Genomic DNA, 6,944 nt, shown 5'->3' on the forward strand with positions numbered 1-6,944 from the left:
AACGGGCCTACTGGAAATTCGGGAAGGCCAGAAACAGGCCCATTTCCAGCTTCCAGAGGGCCTCGGAGCCTGGGGAGATCATTTTCGCCCTCCCGGAGGGTCGAAAAAAGACTCTGGAGAGCAGGGAGGGCAAAAATCCCCCTCACCATTGTGCAGGAGGTCAACTAGGCCATACCCACCAAGGCCACACCCATCGAGCAACCAGGCAGAGAACCCCTTGCTAAAAAATTTTAAGCCGACCCCTGGATATAAAGCACTGTGAAGCAGTATGTAAGTCTAAGTGGTATTGCTAGTGCTATTTTGTTTGACATCTTTTCCCATTTTACCAGATTTGATCCTGTTTTGTTGTAGATTGTAGATTGTAGATTTATTATAATTTATAGGCCGCCCTTTTCCCTGAGGGGACTCAGGGCGGCTTACAAAAACACGGGAAAGGGGGTACAAAGACAAAAAGCATAAGACAGTACATAATATTAAAAAATAGAGCACAACATTCATTCATCATTCGGGAGGGGACGAACTAAGATTTTTATCCCCAGGCCTGACGGGATAGCCAGATCTTAAGGGCCGTGCGGAAGGCCTGGGCGGTGGTGAGGGTGCGGATCTCCACGGGGAGATTGTTCCATAGCGTCGGAGCTGCAACTGAGAAGGCTCTCCTCCGCGTAGTCGCCAGTCGGCACTGACTGGCGGATGGAATTCGGAGGAGGCCTACCCTGTGCGATCTGATGGGACGCAGGGAGGTAATTGGCAGAAGGCGGTCTCTCAAATAGCCAGATCCACTACCATGGAGCGCTTTGTGAGTGGTAAGTAGGACCTTGAAGTGCACCCGGAGACCAACAGGTAGCCAGCGCAGCTCACGGAGGATCGGTGTTATGTGGGCGAACCGTGGTGCGCCCACGATCACTCGCGCGGCCGCATTCTGGACTAGCTGAAGTCGCCGGATGCTCTTCAAGGGCAGCCCCATGTAGAGCACGTTGCAGTATTCCAGCCTAGAGATCACAAGGGCTCGAGTGACTGTTGTGAGGGCCTCCCTGTTCAGGTAGGGCCGCAACTGGAGCATCAGGCGAACCTGAGCAAATGCCCCCCTGGTCACAGCTGACAAATGATGGTCGAAACTCAGCTGTGGGTCCAGGAGGACTCCCAAGTTGCGGACCCTGTCTGAGGGGTGTAAATTTTGTCCCCCCAGCCTGATTGATGGAACATTAGCCAAATTATTGGGAGGAAAACACAACAGCCACTCGGTCTTTTCCGGGTTGAGCACCAGTTTGTTAGCTCTCATCCAGTCTTTGACAGCCTCAAGGCCTCGGTTCATCACTTCCACCGCTTCATTGAGTTGGCACGGGGCGGACAGATACAACTGTGTATCGTCCGCATATTGGTGGTATTTTATCCCGTGCCTCCGAATGATCTCGCCCAGCGGTTTCATGTATATGTTAAATAGTAGGGGGGATAAGACCGAACCCCGCGGCACCCCACAAGTAAGGGGCCTCGGGGACGATCTCTGCCCCCCCCACCAACACCGACTGCGACCTGTCCGAGAGATAGGAGGAGAACCACTGCAGAACAGTGCCGCCCACCCCCACCTCCCGCAGTCGTCGCAGAAGGATACCATGGTCGATGGTATCGAAAGCCGCTGAGAGGTCAAGGAGAACCAGGATGGACGCATGGCCTCCATCTCTGGCTCTCCAGAGATCATCGGTCAATGCGACCAAAGCGGTTTCTGTGCTGTAACCGGGCCTGAAGCCAGACTGGAAGGGGTCAAGATAGTTAGCTTCCTCCAAGGTACGCTGAAGCTGGAGAGCCACCACCTTCTCAACAACCTTCCCCACAAAGGGGAGGTTGGAGACTGGACGGTAGTTGTTAAGAATTGCTGGATCCAAGGACGGTTTCTTCAGGAGGGGTCTCACCACCGCCGCCTTCAGCGCGGTGGGGAGATGCCCCTCCCGAAGAGAGGTGGTAACAACCACCTGGATCCAGCCTCGTGTCACCTCACTGCTGCTGGCAACCAGCCAGGAGGGACACGGGTCCAGAATACAGGTGGAGGCGCTCACAGCTCGCATAGCCTTGTCCACATCCCCGGAGGCAACATCCTGAAACTCAACCCAGAGATGGTCTGCCAGATCATTCCCTTGTGTCTCGGCTGGATCTGCAGGAGTGGAGTCCAGGTCCGATCGAAACCGAGCAACTTTGTCCGCCAAGAACTGTACATACTCCTCAGCCTTACCCTGTAAGGGGTTCTCCGTCTCCCTCCTATTCAGGAGGGAGCGGGTTATCCTAAACAGGGCGGCTGGGCGGGACTCGGCGGACGCTACCAAGGAGGCAATGTGTGATCTTTTGGCTGTTCTTAGAGCCCGAATATACTCCTTGGTGCAAGCTGTCAACAGTGCCCGGCTCGACTCGGACCTATCAGACCTCCACAGGTGCTCTAGGCGTCTCCTCCGGCGCTTTATCTCACGGAGCTCCTCGGTGAACCAAGGAGGCCTCCGTGGGCCGCTGACCCGGAGGGGCCGTAGTGGCGCAATCCGGTTTAGAGACTCTGATGCTGCCGAGTGCCAGACAGCAGCAAGAGTCTCCGCCGAACTGTGGGCGAGAGCATCTGGAATAACCCCAAGCTCCGTCTGGAACCTTACTGGGTCCATAAGTCGCCTGGGGCGGAACCACCTGGTCGGTTCCTCCTCCCTACGGTGGGGGTTCAGCCTCCGGAAGTCTAGCCTCAGTAGGCAGTGGTCTGACCACGACAGGGGAATGATCTCATTTCCCCTCAGACCAAGATCATAACTCCACTGCTCCGAGAGGAATACGAGGTCGAGCGTGTGACCCGCTGAGTGGGTTGGGCCTCGAATTACTTGGGTCAAGCCCATGGCTGTCATGGAAGCCATGAACTCCTGCGCTCCATCAGAGTGTTCACCGAGCGAAGGCAAATTGAAGTCCCCCAGAACCATAAGCCTAGGGAACTCAACCGCCAGCTCGGCTACTGACTCGAGGAGCGAGGGGAGGGCTGCTGCAACGCAGTTGGGAGGCAGGTACGTAAGCAGCAGACCCACTTGACCCATGAGGTCCAGCGTCACCAGTAGGGACTCACACCCGACAAGCTCCGGAGCAGGGATCCTACGAGGTGCTAAGGACTCCCGGATTACAATAGCCACACCGCCACCCCTTCCCTGGGCTCTCGGCTGATGAAGCACCTGAAATCCGTCTGGGCACATCTCTACGAGGGGGACTCCTCCTTCTGTGCCCAGCCAGGTTTCAGTAATACATGCCAGGTCTGCGCCCTCGTCTGTTATCAAGTCCCGGACAAGGGGAGCCTTGTGAACAACAGACCTGGCATTTAGCGACAGCAGCCTGAGACCAGGGTCCTGACTGCTCGCGCCATCTGACCTTGGAGTGGGACTCCTAGGGCCGGAAGGAGGGATCTCTGTAATATAGCGAACCCTCCTTCCCCGGTAATGGCCAGCCCTAAAGTCCCCGCCGTATCTGCCTCTCCCTGTTATGACCGCGATGCTCCGACCCTCTCCCGTGGATGTAGTTCCCCCAACCACCCCGGTGGCCCCCGCAAATCCCACCAGGTCCTCCGAATCATACATACTCATTCACTCACTCAAACAATCCTTTTTGTTCAATTGTTCCTTTTTGAGAGAGTGATTCTGCAGACAAGCAGAATTCTGAGTACCTTCATATAATTTATCTCCAACATTCAGTTGGGTTGGAAGGAATAAAAGGTATCAGAACTCTTCAATAATAGGACTGATGAGCACCTAATGCCCCAAATGCATCAATTTTTTTAGAAGCAGATCTTCTATCTTGCAGGATAGGGTTATGTATGTAAAGGCAGAACAGAAATTTCAGCTGACTCTTGCAGCAAAATTGTCTTTGAACAAACATTATGAGATTTACAAGAACTCAGAGGAGTGGTTATTGACAGACGATCCTGAGAAATAATCTGTATCAGATCACAGTTGGAAGTGGCTGAACGATTGCACAAGAAAAAAAAAAGCATTTGGGGTTGAGCAATGAGTGGCTCAGTGGCTAGGACGCTGAGCTTGTCAATCAGAAAGCTCAGCAGTTTGGCCGATTACCTAGCACCTCGTAACAGGGTGAGCTCCCATTACTTGTCCCAACTTCTGCCAACCTAGCAGTCCAAAAGCATGTAAAAATGCAAGTAGAAAAATAGGTGGGAAGGTAACAGCGTTCTGTATGCCTTCGGCGTTTAGTCATGCCAGCCACATGACCACGGAGACATCTTCGGATAGTGCTGGCTCTTCGGCTTTGAAATGGAGATGAGCACCGCCCCCTAGAGTCGGGAATGACTAGTAGGTATGTACAAGGGAAACCTTTACCTTTTAAGATCATGCTACCTCTCTACGATAGTACATTGGATTGATTATAGTCGTAATATAGGTAGTCCTCAATCTATGACCATAACTGAGTTTAAAGTTTCCATTGCTAAGCAAGACAGTTGTTAAGTGAGTTGTTTCCCATTTTATCACAGTTGTTAAATGAATCATGCAGTTGTTACGTGAATCTGGCTTCCCCAGTGGACTTTTGCTTGTCAGAAGTCAATTGGGAAGGTTAGATATGGTGATCTCAGGCCAGTGCAACCCTTACATATACATGCCAGTTACCAGATGCCCAAATTTTGATCACATAACCATGGGGATTCTACAAAAGTTTTAATTGTGAAAACTGGTCATAAGTGACTTTGATTGCTGGTTCCGTTACCCAGATAGCAAATCCTAAAAAATATCTATCACTTTAGTATCTATATTGTCAATTCTAAGGCTAGCCGCTACATTTGTCATTAATTTGGTCTTCTTTATTTTTAAACTTAATCCCATTTTTAACTGAACCTTGACTATTATTACTACAACTTGCAGATCATTTGCCTATTGAACTGTCAGAGCACTGGTTATTGATGTTTCCTCTTCCAGTTTTAAAGCCAAGCTCGGCGTCTTCCAATCCAGCTTCCCTCAATATATGTTCCACATGGAGATGGAATAACTAATGGCAGAGTATATTGTACACTCTTGTTTCACTCCTCTGGCAAACAGGAAGCATTTTGTCCCAAAGGTTTTTTTCAAGAGGACCTTCTTGTTTTTCTTAGAAGAAGTTTCGCTTCTCATCCAAGAAGCTTCTTCAGCTCTTAATGGGTAACAGAAGGATTTATACTCCTTGCAGACAGCTAGTCATTTGCATTCTTTTAGAGAGTCGTTGAGGCCACTTGGAGGTTTGTCTGTGTCCTCAGGATCACTTGCATAGTCCAAATGTACATGGAGCCTTCTTGGATCAGCCTTCTCCCCTGTGTCCCTTCACTGTGGAACACAGCCTCTTGAAAAAGCACCTTTGGGACAACCATGTCCTGGATGACTGAGAGCTTCATAGACAGAAAAAAATTGTTTTGCCATTCTTCACACACTCTACGGCCGCTTGGCCTGTGTACTAGTTTTACATGACCACAATGAAATATTCGGGGATTCCCATTTCATTAAGTGCATTCTACAGCTCAGCATGTTCCACACAATTGAAGGCCTTTCTTTAATGAACAAAGCATACTGGCTCTTTTTGGTATTCTTTGGCTTGCTGAATTATTCAGCATGCATCAGTAATGATGTCTTGAGTTTCTAGGTCTTTTCTGATAGTTTGACTATTTGGCATCTCCCTTTCCATATAGGGCGCTATGTGTTAGATAATCCTAAACCATATTTTGCTGGCATGTGAAATGAAGGATATTGTAAGATACTTGGCATAACTGTTAGGTTTCTTTCTTTCTTTCTTTTTTTGGATTTGCTGGCATAGCTTGTTTAGAACCTTTACTGATTCTTCTTCTGCTTACTTGCCTGGGTAAGTAGTACTTACTTCTAGTACTAGTTCTTATTAAGTTCTTATTAAGGAGAAATTCCTATTAAGGAATGTCTTCTAAGACATCTTGGATGTCGATACTTCTATTGTACAATATTTCAATATCCTTTCCATCTTTCTTGATCTTGAATCAGTTACTATCTGCCCATTGGTATTCTTTAGTTTACCAATTCAAGATTGGAACCTCTTGTTGAATTCAAAGAACTTTTAAAATATTTTTTCCATGTTTTCCTCCTTTTCAGTGTCTTTAGAGTTGTAATACTGCTGTTTATCTCTTCTTACAGCTCTATGAAAACCTTTGTTGTATCCTAAAATCTTTATATTTCTTGTCTTCGACTTCTTTATTGCATCCAGTTTACCCTCTTCCGTTCCTTGATATTTGGCAATCTCTTTTTCAAACTCATCATTAACATTTATGTTCATTTCATGGTTCCTCTGGCTCTATCAATGACGTTCAGGGCTTCAGGGATTCCTGTGGTCTTGTTGAAACAGTTGGGCATATATGCTCAAGATAATACAATGAATCATTCTTTTTTTCCTTCCACTTTATCTTAATTGGGAACTTGCTTTGATCAGTTTGTGATCTGTCAGCCATGTATTTGCTGTTGCACCTGAACTATTTTACCTTCATGTACCAATAATACAATCAATTCAATTTTTATGTACTCTATCGGCATTCTGGTTTCCAATCTCAAGAAACAAGTCTTATCTACATGTTCTGTCAGTTTCAAATTGAACTTGATCATAAAACCCATCATCTTCTTCCTCTTCTGCTTCAGTGGTTGGAGCTGAAACATGGATGTCATATTAAACAGTTGTCCACAAAATCTAGTTAATATTATTCAATCATTGACTGCACTGTAAAATAGAATAGAATAGAATAGAATTCTTTATTGGCCAAGTGTGATTGGACACACAAGGAATTTGTCTTTGGTGCATAAGCTCTCAGTGTACATAAAAAGACAAAGATGCATTCGTTAAGAATCCTAAGGTACAACACTTAATGATAGTCATAGGGTACAAATAAGCAATCAGGAAACAATCAATATAAACCGTAAGGATACAAGCAACAAAGTTACAGTCTTGCA

This window comes from Thamnophis elegans, chromosome 4 (genome assembly GCF_009769535.1).
Source record: "Thamnophis elegans isolate rThaEle1 chromosome 4, rThaEle1.pri, whole genome shotgun sequence".
Taxonomy (NCBI): Eukaryota; Metazoa; Chordata; class Lepidosauria; order Squamata; family Colubridae; genus Thamnophis; species Thamnophis elegans.